Raw genomic sequence first — 23,092 nt, forward strand, 5'->3', positions numbered from 1 at the left:
GTCTCACGATGTTTCTGCTTCACATGCAGTGTCTCATGTATGAGAAATAAGGCCATTCATATAAAAATGTTTTACAAACTATTAATCACTATGCAAGGATTGGCTATTGTTATTGCTTAGTGGGACTTGTAGGCGCTACAGGTTGTCTTGACCTCAAAAAAATGCCACTTAGTCATTTGTACAAGATTTTGACTTTGAAGTGTTAAGTTCTATTTCATGAATTTCTTCCCAGTCTGTGACTTTCTTTGCTTTGAGCTTTGATAGCCGTCTAGCACATTCACTTTTATATTCCGATGATACTTTTCTTCAAGAAACTCGAGATGCTTTGTAGATGATTATCTCATTCATTCTTGCAATTTGAAAAGAAAGAATAAAATTATTTTGAGTCTAGCAAAATGGAGAAAAGCAGGATCACAAAACCCAGGCTGGTCGGGCACAGTGGCTCATGCCCGTAATCTCAGTACTTTGGCAAGCTAAAGCAGGAGAACTGCTCGTGCTCAAGAGTTCAAGACCAGCCTGGGCAACATAGTGAGACTCCACCTCTCCAAAAAATTTTAAGATAGCCACGTATGGTAGCATGTATCTATAGTCCTAGCTACTTGGGAAGCTGAAGCAGGAGGATCACTTGAACCTAGAAGTTCAAGATTATAGTCAGCTCTGATCATGCCACTGCACTCCAGCCTGGGTAACACAGTAAGATCATCTCAAAGAAAAAAAAGAATCACAGGCTAATTTCTCATCTATGCATTGACCCTCATTTCCATGGAAGGAGGGCTTTGCACCCTCTATCTGGCCTGTGCCCATCTCTACCAGGTATATCAGGGTTTTAGCCAAGACATGAGGGAAGGAGAGAAGAGCTTTTACAGAATCTTGTGATAGAACAGGGAACTTTAAACCATTGTAGAGAGGAAATGCAGTGTTTCAACTCTTGTTGATTATGACTGTTAAACAAAAATTATAAAAAGCCACTGTTTTGGGCTAAGGTGATTGTTAAACAAAAATGATAAGAAGCCACTGTTGGCCAGGTGCAGTGGCTCACACCTGTAATCCCAGCACTTTGGGAGGCCAAGGTGGGCAGATTACGAGGTCAGGAGATCGAGACCATGCTGGCCAACATGGTGAAACCCCGTCTCTACTAAAAACACAAAAATTAGCTGGGTGTAGCGGTGCATGCCTGTAATCTCAGCTACTCAGTAGGCTGAGGCAGGAGAATCACGTGAACCCGGGAGGTGGAATTTGCAGTGAGCCGAGATTGCGCCACTGTACTCCAGTCTGGCGACAGAGCTAGACTCCGTCTCCATTTTGGGTTAAGCTCCTGTACTAGGCCCCAACACACCATATTAAAAATCAGAATGGAGTCACCCATGCTAAAGTTTCATGTCACCAAACTGAAACTAAGTTGTTCTCTGAGCTTCTGAGAAATCAGGAGGGAAAGATAACAGCCCGTTTTCCAAACAGTCATGATAATGAATTAACTGTTTTAATCCTTTCAACAAAAAGTAACCAGAATAACCTAGTATTAACCAATCAGTTATCTTTCTATTGTTCTGTCTCCCTGTTCCTGCCTTACTAGGAAATGACCAATCTGCTTCTAAATCTTTGTTTCTGCTTTCTTCAACCCTTTCTGTCTATAAAACCAACCCCCTCTGTTCAACTCACTGGGATACTTCCTCCATTTTATGAAATGAAGTGTTGGCCAATTCAACTGAGATCTTGAAACAAAATTTGTTTGATTTCTCTTTTGATATGCTTTTTCAATGGGTACTGGGGGACAGGAAGGCACTATGGAACCATGAATACTTTGCACTTTTTTTTTTTTTTTTTTTTTTTGAGACGGAGTCTCGCTCTGTCGCCCAGGCTGGAGTGCAGTGGCCAGATCTCAGCTCACTGCAAGCTCCGCCTCCCGGGTTCACGCCATTCTCCTGCCTCAGCCTCCCAAGTAGCTGGGACTACAGGTGCCCGCCACCTTGCCCGGCTAGTTTTTTGTACTTTTTAGTAGAGACGGGGTTTCACCGTATTAACCAGGATGGTCTCGATCTCCTGACCTCGTGATCCGCCCATCTCGGCCTCCCAAAGTGCTGGGATTACAGGCTTGAGCCACCGCGCCCGGCCTACTTTGCACTTTCTAAGTCGCTGTCTGAGACCAGAAACAGATTGGTGGGGAAGTGGTTCAGCAAAAATTGGCTAAGCGTGAGTTTCTCTAAAAAAGGAACTTCAGGAAAGCCCAAAATTCAGAAAGGGCAGGACACATGAGGAAGCCACTGCTTCCTGTAAATGCTGGATTGTGTTTTTCCATAAACATTTACTTGTGTTCTTTTCTGATTTTTGTTTTTACCTTGGCTCTCATCCACCAAATGGATAGAAGTACAGGTTTCATCAAGGGCCCAGCAGCCAGAGGAACAATGGTTCTATCCGCATCAATGTCCATGCCCTTGGATGTCACTTAACCTTTCTCTGGCTATTCTTCCTGGTCTTTCAAATGGACATGACATTACTTGACCTTCTGTAAATCATGGTATTAATATGAGAACAGAGCAAAATTCTATGTAATCCACATGTAAGCTGGATGCACATTATTCTTAAACTGTCAAATGAAATTGCCTCAAAATCCCTACTACATGTGTTGAGAAACTTGGTCTTCCTTAGGATTCTTAAATTTCTTAGAGAAATTTTTCCTAGTTTACCTGGCTCTGAATTTCTACCTCTGCCAAACTACTTCATTTTATAGAGCACCTGGCCACCCATACATGTATTAATCACTTTTCTGTACTGTTTTATAACTTTGTGAGACAGCATCCTAATTAATTCCAGAAAACTGCCAATCCAAGTGTATGCTTGTATAAGACTTTCATTGAAGGTTTGAAGAATGGAAGGTTTTAATATGGCAGTTTTGCAGAAAATAAAAAAGAAAAAGTAGACATGAGGGTACTTAAGTCCTCAGGCTAATCCTCCTCCAGACATTTCTTACTGGTCTCCACAGCCAGGTTTCTCAGCCTCTTATCTTATCTTCTCCACAGATTTCTGTTAACTTCTTATGCATAGATGTTTAGCTATCAGTGTTGACCTCTGGACCTCATCTTCCTCCCCCAATATGGTCTATAAGGTCATTTTGCAAGACACAAGGCTGCCCCTCCAGAGAAAAGTTATACTGCTAAGGTGGGAGGCAGGAGCAGCTATCACCAGTTATCTTTCTAATAACACTTTTTACATTCTTTGCACCATATTTGAAAACTCTGTATTTTTAGCAAGAAAATGTTCTTCATTGAGTTCTTATTAGAATGAAATCTGACATCTAACACATGTTTTTTTGAAAATGTTATCAGTTGCTATTCTACACATCTAAACTTCATCAAATAACTGATTTTTGAAAGTATAATAACAAACTATTGTGAAATTCTGAAGCCCCTCTGAAGCCCAATAAATTTTGACAGTTTTATTGGAGCCCATCGTAGTACATGTCAGTGGGAGCAAGGTGTGAAAGGGACCTTCAGGGAGAGGTAAGGCAATAGTTTTCTAACATTCTTTTTTTTTTTCTTGCAATCTGTTCTCCACAGGACAGATGAAGTAACCTTTGATAAATGCAAATCAGGCCATGTCATTCCTTTGCTTGAAACCCTTTGGTGGTTCCTCATGTATTTATGTGTCAGTCTTCCTTCTTACTCCTGTCCAGGTAGGATGGATTCTCAGTTCCTCCAAGACACCAAGATCTTTCCCACACCAGCACCTTTGCTACCACCCATCCTCATCTCCAATGCCTGGAACAAAATTGCCCCAGCTCTGAACATAGCAGCATTTCCCTTGCTCTTGGCATATCTGGATCCTTCTCACCCTTTTAACCTCAGTGTAAGCATAAGCATTGCTTCCAGCTGAAGATGTTCTCTTACAGACTCTATCCACACTCATGCTCCTAGCATTCTTCATCTCCTCCTCCTTTTCCCCCTTTGTATCACTTACCACAATCTGTGATTATTTTATTATTTACCTGCTTGCCTCTTTTCTGTCTACTCCACTAGATCAGGAGTCTGCAAACTTTTTCTGTAAAGAGCCAGATAGTAAATATTTTAGGTTTGTGCCATACACTTTCTGTTGCAACTACTCGACTCTGCCACCGCAGCATAAAATCAACTGTAGACAATACATAAACAAACTAGTGTGGCTGTGTTCCAATAAAACTTTATTAATGGACACTAAAATTTGAGTTTCATACACTTTGCATGTGTCATAAAAATTTTTTTTCAATTTTTTATTATGTTTTAAAATTTAAAAACCATTCTTATCATGCAAAAACAGATGACAGATTAAATTTGGCCCATGGGCTATAGTTTAATTACCCTTGCAATAGATTGTAAGCTCCAGAAGGACAAGCGTGAAATCTTTTGATTAACCACTGAATCTCTAATATCCAGCACAATATTTGGCACAAAATATGTACTCAAAAAATATGTATTAAAGGAATAGGGCAATGATACGAAATTCAAAACAAAAGACTTGTGGGAAGTATGAACTGGTAGAAAAGCCAAAGGAAAAACAAAGATAATAGTAAAAATGTGATCACAGGAAAGCTTCTAAGCAAAAATTGAATACAGGCCCCTAAATGTCATGTCCAAAACACACGCCGAAATAAATATGTGCTCTCCCTAGGTAGCTCGCCACCCCTCCATAATACTGTGACAGTCCAGTAGACTCAAAGGAGAGGTCAGCATATATTAGTCCCTATGAGGTTCAAATATATATGATGGAATGTGGTAGATTTCATTATTTGTATGCTTTTGAGACTGGAAAATATTTGGTTTGTTAGTGATGGAGGGAGCTGTTACGTATAATCCAGTGGGTCCTTTAAGGTTTTGGAAGTCCGGGTTATATAAGAAAATAATTTTAAAGTGTAGCCATTAAATGACTATCATCTAAGTTGGTTTAAGAAGTTAATGATTCAAAATGTGAATAATTTAAGATCTGTTTTCCAAAATAACTGTACAAATTTTAATTTAAGCAGCAGTGAGAATAGTGATATCAGTGCCACTTGCAGAATTTGTTTGTGTGGGTGCATGTTGCATCCTAATAGACCAAAAAAGAAAAAATTCTGCTACTTTGTTCTGAAGTTGACTTTTTATTCAAATTTTTATCATTTTTTTTTTGTTCATCATGTCCTTGGCCCCTCCATTTCTTGAGGATTTTTGTTCACTAATTTGCATGAGGCTCTAATATTTTTAATATTTAGGGAGAAATTTTACTTTCCTGACCTCATGTTTTGATGAAGAGATTTCTCTTAGAGAAAGGATTCTTCATCTGAAGTCCATTGGGCATTGAGTCTGGGGATAAAAATGGCAGGAGCAGGTGTCTTTGAACTTTAATAGGAAAATTTATACCTTTATTTTTACTAACTGTATTAGTCTATTCTCACAATGCTATAAAGAACTACCTGAGACTTGGTAATTTATAAGATAAGAGGTTTAATTGACTTAGGTTTAATTCTGTAGGCTCTACAGGAAGCATGGCTGGGGAGGTCTCTAGAAACTTACAATCATAGTAGAAGGCAAAGAAGAAGGAGGTACATCTTACATGGCAAGTGCAGGAGGAAGAGAGAGAGAGTAAAGGGGGAGGTGCTACACACTCAACCAACCAGATCTCGTGAGAACTCACTTACTATCATAAGCACAGCAAGGGGGAAATCTGCCCCCATAATCCAACTACCTCCCACCAGGTCCCTCCCCCAACATTGGGGATTACAATTCAGTGTTAGATTTGGGTAGGGACACAGAGCCAAACCTATCACTAACCTTTACTTGAAGTTAGTATTTCTCCAACTCTAATGTAGGTAACCAACCACATCGATTTAGCAGTACCTGTAACTCCGCCATCAATAGAAACCTAGATATTTTTATATCACATTACATATATTGAAATATGTGTTGTGCTACCCACAATTTCAAAATTATAGTAATTATTGAATCTGCCAATAGAGAATAATGAGCTAATTAATTTAATGGGCTAATTAAGAAGGATGTATTTTACTAAACCACAAAAAATTTTGAATTTCAGTACACTTAGCTTCCTTTGCAATTCTATGTGCCTTATTGACTGAATTTACAAATGTAATTTTGAGAAGGGGATCCACTGACTTCACCAAATTGCCAGTGTGGTCCATGGCACCAAAAAATTAAGAATTCCTGCCCTGGAATAACACTCATAGTTTCTTTCCACCCCTTCTCTTCATTTTTTTTTTTTTTTTTTTTTTGTGGGAAAAGAACAAACTCATCTAATTCGTAAGGAGTTAGAGAAGAAGCAGAGCACTTTCTACTCATCAGAATCAGAAACACAGAAGAGGCATAAACACAGGCTAAGGTGTGTAGGCAGGATCTGGCATTGCTCTGAGCATGCCTGTTACCAAGGAGTCTGCACTAGCTTTGACCTTCCATCACAATGCCACCACAGAACTCATATTAGAAGACACACAGAAGAGGTATCACTGATGTCACTTCATGCTGCACTGACTCTACCTGTGAGGAGCTTGGTATAATGGCCAGTTTATCCCTACTCCATCTGTCCAATGTCTGAAGAAAAGCTAGAGCTAGGTCTCCTGCTGCCTCCCCAGCAACACAACCCACAATTCCCAATACCCTACCTCTCCCTGAAGGCGCAGGCTTGCTCAGAGTCACACACAGGGCCCCATAATTAAAGTCTCTGCCTTCAAGTGACACACACACTGAGAGACCAAAATCCCTGCCATCACAGCCTCCATTTGAGTCCCAGCTCAGACTTTCCCACTGCCTTCTTCTGCTTGTGTCCGCCACCTCCTGGCCTGCTTTTCTCTGGGCAAACAACCAGCACTAGCCATTGTAACTGATTCTGGGTTCTGGGTTCTGTGTTCATCAAATGACCTCCATTCACCACAGTTAGCTCCCTTTCATCTGCTTCTTGTTTTTATGTTTGCATTTTGTTTCCATCACCCTATTTTATTTTTTACAAGTTCTTCATTATGGATCTCTCTAAGCTGAGAATAACCTGAGTCTTGTCAGTCCCTGAATATTCCTGAAAATAAATTCCGGATGTTATTCCCTGACCTTTGTAAGAGGGACCCCAGAGGAGTGTAAATGTTACCCTCTTTGGATTTCTCCAGTTGCTTAACAGATGGACCCCACCTGGAGGTTGGAAGTAGGGAAAACCTTTCCAAAAGCATCTCTTAATTGAGCCAGGCCTTGTCTGGATTGTGCAACTTTTAGAGTATTTGTGCATCTTCTGTAAATATTGTGGGGAAAGATACTGAAGCCTAACTCTTTTCCCACTCACCCCTAAGTGCTTGACACCTGGTACCTGCTCTAGACTGTTTTCATGCCTCTCCCATCCTTGCAAGGGGACACTTAAAGATAACAATGTAGACTATGGCCAGTGGTGCATGCAACTGGAGTTATTTGAGATTCCCCTGCCACAGCACTTCCATCAAGTCTCAAAAATGAACACAATGCTGGGCCAAACTCTCCCATCATCTAGGGAATCTCCTGGCTTTTACACCCAGTCCCATCCCCTCACACACAGTTTTCCTCAATCTCTGCTAGTGATGGTTGAGCCCCAGATGCTACCATTGACCACTTCCCCATTCATCTGCTCTCCGACTCTGGGCAGCCTCATTTGTTCCAGTTCACCTCAGTTAAGAGAGACCAACAAACACCACATTGACAGAATGAAGGATAAAAATCATATGATTATCCCAACAGATGCAGAAAAATAATTTGACAAAATTCAACATACTTTCATTATGAATATTCTCAATAAAGTAGGTTTAGAAGGAATGTACTTCAACAGAATAAAGGTCATATATCATAAGCCCACAGCCAGCATCATACTTAGCAAACAAAAGCTTTTCTTCTAAGCTTAGGGGACAAGAGCACCTACTTTCACCACTTCTATTTAATAGTACTAGAAGTCCTAGCCAAAGCAATTAGACAAGAGAAGGAAATAAAAGACCTCAAAATTCTCAAGGAAAATGTAAGATTGTCTGTTTGCAGATGACACAATCTTATAGATAAAAAACTCGAAAGACCCCATCAAAAAATTGTTAGAACTAATAAATAAATTCAATATAGTTGCATGATACAAAATCAACATACAAAAATCAGTTGTGTTTCTATATGCTGAAGACAAACTATCTGAAAAATAATAAAGAATACCATTTCAAAATATAGAAAAGTAAATAATGATCTCATTTTAAAATACAGGAAAATTAAGAAAACAATCCCATTTAAAATAGCAAAAAAACAATAAACTACTTAGGAATAAATTTAACCAAAAAGGTAAAAGACCTGTACACTAAAAACTATTAATATAAGACACTGATGAAAGAAATTGAAGACACAAATAAATGGAAAGATGTCCTATGGAAGAATTAATATTGTTAAAATATCCAAAGTGATCTGCAGATTTGATGCAATTCCTATCAAAATTCCAGTAACCTTTTTTTTTTTTCAGAGACACGGTCTCACTCTGTCACCCAAGCTGGAGGACAGTGGCGTAATCTCAGCTCACTGCAACCCCTGCCTCCTGGGTTCAAGCAATTCTCCTGCCTGAACTTTCCAAGTAACTGGGACTACAGGTGTGCACTACCACACCTGGCTAATTTTTCTATTTTTAGTAGAGACAGGGTTTCACCATGTTGGCCAGGCTGGTCTTGAACTCCTGGTCTCAAGTGAGCCACCTGCCTCAGTCTCCCAAAGTGCTGGGATTACAGGTGTGAGCCACCACACCTCACCACCAATAACATTTTTAACAAAAATTTTTTAAAATTCTAAAATTTGTATAGATTCACAAAAGATCCTGAAAAGCTGAAGTAATCTTGAGGAAAAAAAACTGAAGGTATACACTTATTTAAAAATACATTACAAAGCTGTAGTACTCAAAACAGCATAAGGGCATAAAAACAGACATATAGATCAATGAAACAAAATAGAGAGCCCGGAAATAAATCCTCACATATCTGGTCAAGTAATATTTGACAAATGTGCTAAGAATACACAAGGAGGAAAAGACAGTCTCTTCAATAAGTGGTGTTTGGAAAACAGGACATCCACATGTAAATGAGTAAAATTGGAACCCTATCTTACACCACACACTAAAATTAACTCAAAATCAATTAAAGACTTAAATATAACACCTAAAACCATAAAACACCTAGAAGAAAACATAAGGAAAAAGCTCCTTGACATTAGTCTTGACAATTACTTTTTTAGATATGACACTGAAATCACAAGCCCCAAATGCAAAAATAAACAAGTGGGACTGTATCAAGCTAGAAAGTTTAACACAGCAAAGGAAATAATCACCAAAATGAAAGGTAACCTCAAGATTAGGAGAAAATATTTACAAACCATATGTCTGATAAGAGGTCAATATCCAAAATATATGAACTCATGCAACTCAGCAAAAACAAAACAAAAACAAACACAAATATTCCAGTTAAAAACTAGGCAAAGAAACTGAATAGAAATTTCACTAAAGAAGACCTAGAAATGGCCAACAGGTATATGAAAATATGTTCAACATCACCAATCTTCAGAGAGAAATGCAAATCAAAACTTCAATGAGATATCACTTCACACCTGTTAGAGTGGCTTTTATCAAAATGACAAGAGATAACAAGTGTTGATAGGAGGTGGAGAAAAGGGAACCCTTGTACACCATTAGTGGGAATGTAAATTGGTACAGCGATTATGAAAAAACAGGATTAAGGTTCCTCAAAATCTTTGAAATAGAACTATCATATGATCCAACAATCTCACTTCTGGGTATATACAAGGAAACAAAGTCAGTATCTCAAAGATATATCTGCATTCCATGTTCATTGCAGCATTATTTGCAGTAGCCGAGACACGGAAACAACCTAATTATCTGTCAACAGATGAATGGATGTGTTAATTAACCTGATTGTGGTCATCATTTTGCAATGTATATGTATATCAAATCATCACATTGTACTCCTTAAAAATATACAACTTTTTTTTGGCAATTTACCTCAATAAAGCTGGAGAAAAAAGATCAACAAAAGGAAACTCCCCTTCATCCAAGTTGCAGCTTGAGAAAGCACCTTGTCCCGGCCATAGCAGTATGTGCCAGACGAACAGTGTCAGAGTAGAGTTTTGGGGTGAAGCATCTTTTCCTCCAGGAGACCTTTTCCTCCATTGAACTGCCATCTCTGAATGCTTAGTGCCTAGCACTGCCCTGGAACTCAGAAGACTCAAAAGAAGGAACAGGGAATATACCTAGACTTTAACCTTGTTGATACTATAGTACCTGTCCTTAGTACATTGTAGAGGCCACCCTGACTAACTGGAAGTCAAAGGAGAAATACCAAGTAGAGGAATGGCCTAGAAAGCCTGTTATATGAGAAACTGTGGAAGTCTAATTTAGCATGGAATGGCCCAATTTGAGAAAAAAGAATATTAAATGGGACATGACAGTTGTTTTCAAGTACTTCAGGATGGCCACATGGAGGACAATCAGACTTATTTTGGATAATTCCAAGTGTGTGTGGGGCAGACAGAAATAGGACCAATAAGTGAAAGTTATAGGGAGATAATATTCAGCTTATTATGGAAGAATTTTTCACTGAAGATTGAGTGGTTCAAAATGGACCATGCTGGATTATGAGGTTGTGAGCATCCCACTACTGGAGATGTTCAATATACAATAAAACCTGCTCGACAGAGAATTTCTACATTGACTAGTATAATGGAGCAGATAATCTCTGAAGTTCCCACAAACTCTAATATTTTATGATCATATCAAGGAGGAGAGGAGAAAATGGAAGTGACGTTCCATACCATTGATACTTATTGAACCTCTACTGTGTACTGTGATACTGTAGTTTTTAGGCCAGGTGCTGTGCAAAGTTTTGGAGCTGCCAAGAAGGGTACGATAAGATGTCCTGACTCACTGATTCATCCACTCATGTAATAGATGTAATTGTATATGAAAAGCAGATAGCAAAGTAGACAGTGTGATTATTTCTACCTGAGTAGGCTGGTGAGGACTTTAAAGTTAACACCAAGGCAGGCTTTCTAGAAAAACAAGTCTTTGCCAGGAAGCCATTCTAGACAGAGGGGTTTCCCAAGCAAGGCACCAGAAGAGACAAGGTCTTATTTCATGTGCAGACATGCCCTCCTACACATATAGAAAATGCCAGTGTGACAAATACACACTCATCACTGGCAAACTAGGTCAAGCAGCAAAACGAGACCCAAGCAGCAAAAATACGCAATGGCAGTGTGAAGAGATATGACACGGTAGATAGTAAAGAGGAGGGTTTCTCACATGGGGCCCTGCCAAAGGCAGCCCAGGACTCCTGGGAACACTCTCACCTCTTGTCTCCTTCAGCAGCCCTTTTCCAAGTTCTTTCAGGACTGAGTCTTCATTCTTCTCTAGCATTACCCCAGCTCTCCTTGATAAGACTTGAGAGCAGAAACCTGTAGCTTTTTTCATGTGAATCACCATATAGCAGATTAGGGGAGAAGATGGAAGTAGGGAGGGGACATCTGAACAGGGACTGTATGCTAGAACCAGCACTTAGAATATTCCCCACACTATCACAGGAGAATACCCGGAAGGTCAGGCAGGCCTAGCTTTCACTGTCTCTCTTTGAATTTGTTCAATGATTTTTTTGTTTTTCTTATTTGGTTTTTACCCTATTTGCTCCTTACTGATGACTCTAAGTGAATGCTGTCTTTTCTATCCAACCTCACATATAATTATTGAGTACTTATTCTGTACATTTTTCTACAAAACTTTATCTGTACTTCTCCCCTGTTACTATTTATTTGTCCCACAAATAATCATTGAGCACATAAAATGCACCAATCACTGTTTAAGATTTTTTTATTATTATTATACTTTAAGTTCTGGGATACATGTGCAGAATATGCAGGTTTGTTACATAGGTATACACGTGCCATAGTGGTTTGCTGCACCCATCAACCCATCATCTACATTAGATATTTCTCCTAATGCTATCCTTCTCCTTGCCCTCCAACCCCAACAGGCCCTAATGTGTGATGTTCCCCTCCCTGTGTCCATGTGTTCTTATTGTTCAACTCCCATATATGAGTGAGAACATGCGGTGTCTGTTTTTCTTGTTCCTGTGTGTGTTTGCTGAGAATGGTGGTTTCCAGCCTCATCCATGTCCCTGCAAAGGACATGAACTCATCCATTTTTATGGCTGCATAGCATTGCACGGGTGCATATGTGCCACATTTTCTTTATCCAGTCTATCATTGATGGGCATTTGGGTTGGTTCCACATCTTTGCTGTTGTGAACAGTGCTGCAATAAACAAGTGTGTGCATGTGTCCTTATAGTAGAATGATTTATAATCCTTTGGGTATATACCCAATAATGGGATTGCTGGATCAAATGGTATTCGTATTTCTAGATCCTTGAGGAATTGCCACACTGTCTTCCACAATGGTTGAACTAATTACACTCCCACCAACAGTGTAAAAGTGTTCCTATTTCTCCACATCCTCTCCAGCATCTGTTGTTTCCTGACTTTTTAACGATTGCCATTCTAACTGGCATGAGATGATATCTCATTGTGGTTTTGATTTGCATTTCTCTATTGATCAGTGATGATGAACTTTTTTTCATATGTTTGAGGGACACATAAATGTTTCTTTTGAGAAGTGTCTGTTCATATCCTTCACTCACTTTTTGATGAGGTTGGTTTTTTTCTTGTAAATTTGTTTAACTTCCTTATAGATTCTGGATATTAGCCCTTTGTCAGATGGACAGATTGCAAAACTTTTCTTCCATTCTGTAGGTTGCCTGTGCACTCTGATGATAGTTTCTTTTGTTGTGCAGAAGCTCTTTAGCTTAATTAGATCCCATTTGTCAATTTTGGCTTTTGTTGCCATTGCTTTTGGCATTTTAGTCATGAAGTCTTTGCCCATGCCTATGTCCTGAATGGTATTGCCTAGGTTTTCTTGTGTGATTTTTATGGTTTTAGGTCTTATGTTTAAATCTTTAATCCATCTTGAGTTAATTTTTTTATAAGGTGTAAGGAAGGGGTCCAGTTTCAGTTTTCTGCATATGGCTAGCCAGTTTTCCCAACACCATTTATTAAATAGGGAATCCTTTCCCTATTGCTTGTTTTTGTCAGGTTTGTCAAAGATCAGATGGTTGTAGATGTGTGGCATTATTTCTGAGGCCTCTATTCTGTTCCATTGGTCTATATATCTGTTTTGGTACCAGTACCATGCTGTTTTGGTTACTGTAGCCTTGTAGTATAGTTTGAAGTCAGGTAGTGTGATGCCTCCAGCTTTGTTCTTTTTGCTTAGGATTCTCTTGGCTATATGGGCTTTCTTTTTGTTCCATATGACATTTAAAGCAGTTTTTTCTAATTCTGTGAAGAAAGTCAATGGTAGCTTGATGGGGATAGCATTGAATCTATAAATTACTTTGGGCAGTATGGCCATTTTCACGCTATTGGTTCTTCTTATTCATGACCACGGAATGTTTTTCCATCTGTTTGTGTCCTCTCTGATTTCCTTGAGCAGTGGTTTGTAGTTCTCCTTGAAGAGTTCCTTCACCTCCCTTGTAAGTTGTATTCCTAGGTATTTTATTCTCTTTGTAGCAATTGTGAATGGGAGTTCATGCATGATTTGACTCTCTGTCTATTATTGATATATAGGAATGCTTTTGATATTTGCACATTGATTTTATATACTGAGACTGCTGAAGTTGCTTATCGGCTTAAAGAGATTTTGGGCTAAGACAATGGGGTTTTCTAAATATACAATCATGTCATCTGCAAACAGAGACAATTTGACTTCCTCTCTTCCTATTTGAATACATTTTATTTCTTGCTCTTGCCTGATTGTCCTGGCCAGAACTTCCAATACTATGTTGAATAGAAATGGTGAGAGAGGGCATCCTTGTCCTATGCTGGTTTTCAAAGAGAAGGCCTCCAGCTTTTGCCCATTCAGTATGATATTGTCTGTGGGTTTGTCATTAATAGCTTTTATTATTTTGAGATATGTTCCATTAATACCCAGTTTATTGAGAGTTTTTTGCTTGAAGGATTTGGATTACGTTTACTGATCTGCATATGTTGAACCAGCCTTGCATCCCAGGGATGAAGTCAATTTGATTGAGTTGGATAAGCTTTTTGATGTGCTGCTGGATTCGGTTTCCCAGTATTTTATTGAAGATTTTCACATTGATGTTCATCAGGAAAATTGGCCTGAACTTTTCTTTTCTTTTTTTGTTGTGTCTCTACCAAGTTTTGGTATCAGGAAGATGCTGGTTTCATAAAATGAGTTAGGGAGGAGTCCTCTTTTTCTGTTGCTTGCAATAGTTTCAGAAGGAATGGTACCAGCTCCTCTTTGTACCTCTGGTAGAATTCCACTGTGAATCCATCTGGTCCTGGGCTTTTTCTTGTTGGTAGGCTATTAGTTACTGCCTCAATTTCAGAACTTGTTATTGGTCTATTCAGGGTTTTGATTTCTTCCTGGTTTAGTTTTGGGATGGTGTATGTGTCCAGGAATTTATCCATTTCTTCTAGATTTTCTAGTTTATTTGTGTAGAGGTATTTATATTATTCTCTGAGGGTAGTTTGTATTTCTGTGGGATCAGTGGCGATATCACCTTTACCATTTTTTATTGTGTCTATTTGATTCTTCTCTCTTTTCTTCTTTATTAGTCTGGCTAGCAGTCTATCTGCATTGATCTCGCTGGGAGCTGCAGACCAGAGCTGTTCCTATTCAGCCATCTTGCCGGCCACCCCCAAGTCTTCAAGAATTAATGATATAACAGTAAGCAAAACACACAGAACTCTCACTTTTCTTGGGAACTTCTCTTTTATGTTCCCTCCCCCACTGTCCCTGGCCCCCAGCCTTGAGTGCAATACCGCACACACACACAGAGTAAGAATCCTTCTTTAAAACAGCATACTCTAAGTGGATCTGTTTCCTGATTTGCCCACTCTGGATAAAATCTTGACTATAATTCTCAGTTGGAGCCCAACAGACCCAGAAAGCTATTTATAATTACATCTGAAGAGTACTTACACTGAGGACTTTATGGAAATAGCAACTGAGGGTGGTTGAACTTTTTAGTATCATATTGCAATTTATTGAAAATTAAAAATTTTAGACTCTATTTCTGTAATTGCTATAATTTCTGATTTTGAGTGTCTTCATCAATTGATTTCTAAAGATATTTCTCTTCCCTCCACTCAAAGCCAGCCTCCACTTAATGGCCAGCCTCCACGTAAGGGCCAGACCCTCCACTTTGGGTCAACTTTAGTTGGAACGTGACAGCTTCCTGCCTCTCCCTGGGACTCTGACTGCTCTCTTAAGCTCTCTGTGTCTCAATTTCTCATCTGTAAAAGAATGTCATAATAGTGACTACATCATAGGATTATCGTGATGGTCAAATAGATTAAACTTGCAAAGTACCTTAAAGATAAATAAGTTTAATATTAGTGTTGACTAATGTTCACTGTTGCTATTGCCCTCTTATCTCTTTCCTATTCTATGGTTTTACTTTATCAAATCAAAGCGACTTAACTATAGTAGATACCCACCAAATAATGTGTAGAACGAATTAACAAATTGGTACATGAAACAGGAGCATTGCCCTCAAGAAGTTCTCAACCTGTAGGAGAGGCAGACATAAGGAGTCAATCTGTAAACCACACCACAATGGTAGAAAATGCTTGGGCTGGGATTCATTCTCTGGGAAAGATTACAGAAGCTACTACAGAGCAGTGAGAGCCATTCAAAAATCTATACTGTCTGACTCCCCATTGGAGTCTGCCTTCTGGTAGATCATATTTGTTCAATGTCTGTTCAGAAAAGATGATGACTCCTATGAGGGGAAAGGCAGAAATGGATTTATGGAACCCAAGCCTCAAACCAGAAGATCCCAAACAATAATTTTCTTCTCTAAACTCTGCCACTAACCAAATTCGCCCCATCCCAAGAAGACCATCTGTTGTTATTGAAGCATGATTCTCGAGAGTCACCCCTTCCCCAAGCCACATTTCAAAGTAACCCTTCAAACTACACTTTACGCTCTCTCTGATTAAATGCTGGTAAATACAACCCTCCTAGTCTTGTTCCATATCCAGCTGTGTTTAAGGCTCCCTATCAGTTGGTGCCTCCCAGAGATACCCCCTCACCCCATGCGTACCACTTAATCTCACTCTTGTGGAGAGAGATGCCATGTCTAGGGACCACGTTAGGAGGATAATTGATGACTGTGGGCACTTCCTAGGTAAATACACAGTATGTGACTGAGTGATGGAGCTTACAGATAAGATGAGGTTTTGGGAACTAGGAGAAAACACCACCTCTATCTCATGTAGAACAAAGTTATTTTTGATTTGGATTTAGTTCACAATCAATCAGCTATCAGAAATAGATGAGGGTAACTGTTAGAGAGTGAGGAAGAACAGTGGCTCCCAAACACTGGTCCATGCAACAGTCACCAATGGGCTGTAGAAGACTCACCTGGGAGCTTGTTACAAATAAAGATTTCTGGATCCGCCTCTCCCAAAGATTCAGATTCAGAACATCTCGAAATCAGTATAATTAACAAGGCTCCAAAGAGATCTTTCCATGTCGGCAGATTTGGTGGCCACCAGGACACAGACATCTGTGCACAGACATCAAGGCAGCCCTGACCAAGGCAAATTCATCAGCCTTCTCTGGGCCTGGCCCTAGGATGGACAGTCTATAATTTTCCCTGGCCTTGGCAGCAAGCAGTACGTCAGTGACCAGGAGCAGGACCCTTTGTGCACTCATTTGAAGGCAAAGTATCACACCATTTAACTGTTTTCAGCAGCGTTGCTCCCGAGAGCTAGGAGGCCGTGCCCAACCTTTTTTGATCTGACACTTAGATTTTTCACTGCTGCCTTTCCTAGAGCTGAGCAAAAGTTGCAAAAGCATAAGGTAAATATGTCTTATTACAGGAGCAAATGTAGAAATGGTTTCTAGGTAGAGTGTGAGGGGTATCCAGAGTTCGAAGAGCATTCGAAGGCCACAGCTTGAAAAAGCCTGTGATTCAAACCCCCTCCAAACGTTCTTCTGTGTTAAAACTTTTCATCATCCTCCCTTCTTGTCCACTCTCAGGTACTAAGATAAGAAAGCAGGCTAGTTAAAGATGAAGGATAGTGTGGGGAAATGCTATATTTGTGGATCCAGCTGGAGGGAAAATGCAGAGTCTCTCTACCTTTCCTTTTGAGTTTGCCCTCCCCGCTTCCCTTTGTATGGCGTGTTCTCAGTAGGGGCCCAAAGTAATGAATGCATGGAAGGGTGCGCGGGCGGGAAAACAGTGCAGTGTAATGGGAGAAAAAGGATGTGAAGGCGAGAGGGACAGGTTGCAATTTTAAATAGAGTAGTCTTACTCATAATGTGACATTTTAGCAAAGACCCCAAACAAATCTTGCAGATCTCCAGAGAAAAAGTGTTCCAGGAAGAAGAAGGCACAAGTGCAAAGGCTCTGAGGAGGCAACCAAGGGGAACAAGGATTCCAGGGTGGCTAGACGGGAGTAAGCCAGGGTGCAGGATATGAAGAGCCTTGGGCACGCACCAAGGACTCCAACTTCATCGGGACAGTTTTTGAAACAAATTTTAACATAATCATCCTAGGCTTTAGTAGATCACTCTGGCTACCGTAGTGAGAGAAGAGACTGAAGGGAGGCCTGAGTAGAAGCATGGAGAACAGTTGAGGGCCATTGAGACCATCCTAGTGAGACAGGATGGTAATTAGACCATGTGATGACAGTGGCCATGGTGAGAAATTGCAGAATTCTGGATATATTTTGAAGTTACAGTCAACAAGCATTACTGACAAATTGGCAGTGAGGTATCAGAAAAAAAAAAAAAGAGGAGTCAAGGATAAATTGTGGTCTCAGAAATGGCTGGAAGGATTTCCCATTATCTGAGATGGAAAAGACAGAAATAGGCAGATTTGAGGAGAAATATCAGGAACTCAGCTTTATAAGTGTTAATCTTGAAACACCTATTGATCATCCTAGGGGAGATGTTTAATCTGCCAACTGATGTGTAATGTACTCAGACTACTGCCTGAAAGGCAATATTTGCTATTACTATGAAGATTCAAAAATTCAAATTCTTTCATTTTTCTATTCTGTTTTCCATACCCTGTGGATACCACCCAAGAACCATCACTTGAAAATATTCCAATCCCCATTTCTTTCCCTCGTTGACTACATTAGTTCAAGTTCATGTCCTCTTAAGTACTTGTCTCCTAATAGGTTTCCCTATCTGTCCCTCTTCCACCACCCTCTCCTTTCAAGAACCTCAAAGCACTTCTATCATCATTTATCCCTTTTGTTCATAAGCCTACAAAGTTACCTCATTTTGCTTAATAAATGCAGGGGACAATGTCTTCAAATAAGTATTCAAAATCCTCCACGACTGAGTGGTAACCTTCCTTGACATCCTAATTAACATTCCTACATACATGTAGAATGCAGTCCAATCCAACCTCCTCTGAGTTCCGTTTAACATGCTTGTATTGACTGCTGTGTGAGATGGGTGCAATCTCTAGAGACTAGCCAAGCCTGTGGGCCTGTACAAATGGGAAGTTCATTTTCAAAATACAGCTGCTATTCTGTAGATTCTGCATTGTACCATCTCCCAGCACATGCCCTGATCTTCAGGGCCTTCTCCAGTTCACTCCTACTGATGAGACTTCCCTCATTCTCTTTCTTTCCCTCCTATGGCTCCTGCTTTCACTCCAGGTTCCCTCTCTACTATGCTGTAGACCTGGAAAAGCAACTTATGTCCCGTCTGTCATGTTAGCCACCAAAGAGTAGTTATGGAAGCCTTTGCCCTGTGCTGCCCATGCTGAGAACAGAGATGTGTATTTGTGTGGGGTTGGGGGTAAGTGAGTGTGGGGCAAGAAAAAGGGTGAGATATTGATCCTATTGTTAAGAAACTTACAGTTTAGTTCAGAAAATCAGATTAGGATTGTAATAAGTTTACATGGTAAAAATTACATAAATTGAGTCTGATTTTGTGGTGCATATTACATACTTTTATTGATTTATTCATCAATGAATATTTACAGAACACCTCCTATGTTTCAGGAACAAAAAGCCCTGCCCTCATGGGGCTTACATTCCAGTCAAGGGAGACAATAAGTAGACACAAAAAAGTACATAGCATGGCAGACTGTGCAAAGTGCTTAGAGAAAAATTAAGCAGGGAAAGGGATAGGGAATATGGTGGTGGCTCAATTTTAAATTGAATGGTCAGGACATGAGATTAACAAGGTCTTCACTAGGAAGAGAAAACTAGAGAAAATGAGTTGTGAAAGATATAAAAGAAGAAGCGATTGGGACAGACATTGCAAACCAAGCTAAGGTAGGTTGTCAGTTGCTTAGAAATGGCAGCACAAAGAAAGGTGAAGTGAAAAATTATTTTCAGACAGAGATACTCACCAGGATATCACTATGGAAGATGAAAAATTGGGAGAAGTAACTCAGTTAAGGGGAAAATGACAAATGTAACTAGGACTGATTGAGTTTTCAGGTGTTCGTGAATCATCTAGAGATCAAATTGCCAAGTAGGAATAAAGTAGACATGAGCTTGGGGCTCAGAGGAATTGCTCAGAACAATAGATACAGATGTAAGAGCCATCACGTGAAGGTGATCAATGAAGCACCGAAATTCCTGAAACCAAGAATAAAAATGACAGTATTTTGTAAAATCATCACAGACATTTGTTGGTAGTAGGAGAAAAAGCAACAAATAAAGTAAAACAAAAAAGTTTCCCTTAGTGTTGTAGAAAAAGAAATAGGATGAGGGATTATGCTACCCACCTGAGGAACTACACTTTTCCCACAGACTTTTGCAACTGCAGATCAGAAGATTCCTTCATGAGCCCACACCACAGGGCCTGGGGTCCCAAGAACAAAGCTGTGCAGAACCATGGCAGCCACTCGGGTCAGCAGCCACTCAGGCAGGCATTAAGCTTCAGGGGTTTTTGCATACTCTGGGGGCTCTCAGAACTCCAATGAGGCAGGAGATCCGTCCACTCCCATGGGAAGGCGGCTGAAGCCAGGAAGCCAAGCAGCCTCATTCAGCAGGTCCCACACCCACAGAACCCCACAAGCTAAGACCCACTGGCTTGAAATCCCCGCTGGCCAGCACAGCAGCTTGGAGTCTGCCTAAGACGACAGAGTTCCCAGGGAGAGGGGTGACCACCATTACCTCAGCTCTAGTCGGCAGTTTTCCTGTCAGTGCTAGGGAGACTAGGTGGTCTGAACTGGGCAGAATTCTCCACAGCATAGCACAGTGGCTGTGGCAGATTGTGGCTAGACTGCTTCTTTCGGTGGGACCTAGATCTATCCCTCCTCACTAGGCAGGGCCTCCCTGCAGAAATTTCAGCAACTCCAGCCAAGGGTTTACAGACAGAACTCTCTTCTCCCTGGGACAGAGCACCTGGGAGGAGGCGCAGCTGTGGTCTCAGGTTCAGCAGACTTAATCTTTCCTGCCTGCTGGCTCTGAAGAGTCTGGGAAATCTGAACAAAGGAGATTCCCCCCAGCACAGTGCACTTGCTCTACCAAGAGGCAGCTAGACTGCTTCCTTAAGTGGGTCCCTGATCCTGTGCCTCCTGACTGTGTGACACCTCCCACTAGGAGTTGCCAGACACCTCATACAGGAGAGTTCCAGATGGCATCAGGTCAGTGCCCCTCTGGGACGAAGCTTCCAGAGGAAGGAGCAGGCAGCAATCTCTGCTGTTCTGCAGCCTCCACTGGTGATAGCCAGGCAAAGAGGGTCTGGAATGGATCCCCAGCAAACTGCAGCAGACCTGCAGAAGAGAGGCCTGTCAGGAGAAAAACAAACAGAAAGCAACAACATCAACAAAAAAGGACCCCCAAAAAAACCCATCCACAGGTCAACAGTCTCAAAGATCAAAGGTAGATAAATCCAGGAAGATGAGGAAAAACCAATGCAAAAATGCTGAAAATTCCAAAAGCCAGAATGCTGCTTCTCCTCCATTTGATCGCAACCCCTCTCTAGCAAGGGCAGAGAACTGGGCTGAAGCTGAGATGGATGAACTGACAGAAGCAGGCTTCAAATGGTGGGTAATAATAAACTTCGCTGAGCTGAAGAATTATGTTCTAACCCAATGCAAAGAAGCGAAGAACCATTATAAATGATTACAGTGCCTGTTAACTAGAATAACCAGTTTAGAGAGAAATATAAATGACTTGATGGAGCTGAAAAACACAGCACGAGAACTTCAAATGCAAGTATCAATAGCTGAATTGAACAAGCAGAAGAAAGAATATCAGAGCTTGAAGACTATCTTGCTGAATTAAGTCAGGCAAACAAGATTAGAGAAAAAAGACTGAAAACAAATGAACAAAACCTCTGAGAACTATGGGACTATGTAAAAAGACCAAACCTATAACTGATTGGAGTACCCAAAAGAGATGGGGAGAATGGAACCAAGTTGGAAAACACACTTCAGGATATTACCCTGGATAACTTCCCCAACCTAGCAAGATAGGCCAACATTCAAATCCAAGATATCCAGAGAACCCCAATAAGATACTCCACAAGCAGATCAACGCTGAGACACATAATCATCATATTTTCCAAGGTTGAAATGATGGAAAAAATGTTAAGGCAGCCAAAGAGAAAGGCCAGGTCACCTATAAAGGGAAGCCCATCAGACGAAAAGCAAATGTTTCATTGGAAACCCTACAAGCCAGAAGACACTGGGGGCCAATATTCAACCTTCTTAAAGAAAAGAATTTCCAATCCAGAATTTCATATCTGGCCAAACAAAACTTCATAAGTAAAGGAGAAATAAATTTTTTTTCAGACAAGCAAATGCTCAGGGATTTCATTACCACCAGGCCTGATTTGCAAGAGCTCCTGAAGGAAGCACTAAATATGGAAAGGAAAAACCATTACCAACCACTACAAAAACACTGAAGTACATAGACCAATGATACTATGAAGCAACTACATTACAACTTGCAAAATTAACCAGCCAGCATCATGATAACAATATCAAGTTTACACATAACAATATTAACCCTAAATGTAAATGGGCTAATTGCCCCAATTAAAAGACACAGAATGGCAAGCTGCATAAAGAACAATCGGTGTGTTGTATTCAAGTGATGCATCTCACATGCAAAGACACACATAGGCTCAAAATAAAGGGATGGAGGAAAATTTACCAAGCAAATGGAAATCAGAGAAAAGCTGGGTTGCAATCCTAGTTTCTGACAAAATAAACCTTTAAACTAACAAAGGTCAAAAAAGACAAAGAAGGGCATTACATAATGGCACAATGGTTCAATTAAACAAGAAGAGCTAACTATTCTAAATATATATGCACCCAGATTCATAAAACAAGTTATTAAAGACCTACAAACAGACATAGACCCCCACACAATAATAGTAGCAAACTTTATTACCCTACTGTCAATATTAGACAGATCATCGAGACAGATTCAGGACTTGAACTTAGCTCTGGGTCAAGTGGACCTGATAGATATCTACAGAACTCTCCACCCCAAAACAACAGAATGTACATTTTTCTTGGTGTCACATGGCACTTACTCTAAAATTGATCACATAATTGGAAGTAAAACACTCCTCAGCAAATGTAAAAGAACTGAAATCGTAACAGTCTCTCAGACCACAATGCAAACAAATTAGAACTCAAGATTAAGAAACTCACTCAAAACCACACAACTACATGGAAATTGAACAACCTGCTCCTAAATGACTTCTGGATAAATAATTAAATTAAGGCAGAAATCAGGAAGTTCTTTGAAAGTAATGAGAACAAAGAGACAATGTACCAGAGTCTCTGGGATGCAGCAAAAGCAGTGTTAAGAAAGAAAGTTATAGCACTAAATGTCCACATAAAAAAGTTAGAAAGATCTCAAATCGACATCCTAACATCACAACTAAAAGAACTAGAAAACCAAGAGTAAACAAACCCCAGAGCTAGTAGACAAGAAATAACCAAGCTCAGAGCAGAACTGAAAGAGACAGAGACATGAAAAACCCTTCAAAATCTCAACGAATCCATGAGCTCGTTTTCTG

The 23,092-nt window shown here is 40.2% G+C and overlaps 3 long non-coding RNA genes across 4 annotated transcripts in view; 1 reads left to right on the forward strand and 2 right to left on the reverse strand.

Annotated features, from left to right (window-relative positions):
- LOC105493019 (uncharacterized) overlaps nt 1-23,092 on the forward strand; it is a 92,044-nt gene that overhangs the window by 54,221 nt on the left and 14,731 nt on the right. The window lies entirely within an intron of this gene.
- The window catches only part of LOC139357531 (uncharacterized), a 52,556-nt gene that overhangs the window by 10,167 nt on the left and 19,297 nt on the right, over nt 1-23,092 (reverse strand). The gene's annotated exons all lie outside the window — the stretch shown is intronic.
- LOC105493017 (uncharacterized) lies at nt 121-6,661 on the reverse strand. The gene is made up of 5 exons (XR_011608452.1): nt 5,778-6,661; nt 5,241-5,309; nt 3,983-4,035; nt 2,336-2,503; nt 121-349 (listed from the first exon to the last, which is right to left on the reverse strand). It is a non-coding gene; the product is annotated as an uncharacterized lncRNA (long non-coding RNA).

Source organism: Macaca nemestrina, chromosome 1 (assembly GCF_043159975.1).
Source record: "Macaca nemestrina isolate mMacNem1 chromosome 1, mMacNem.hap1, whole genome shotgun sequence".
Lineage (NCBI taxonomy): Eukaryota > Metazoa > Chordata > Mammalia > Primates > Cercopithecidae > Macaca > Macaca nemestrina.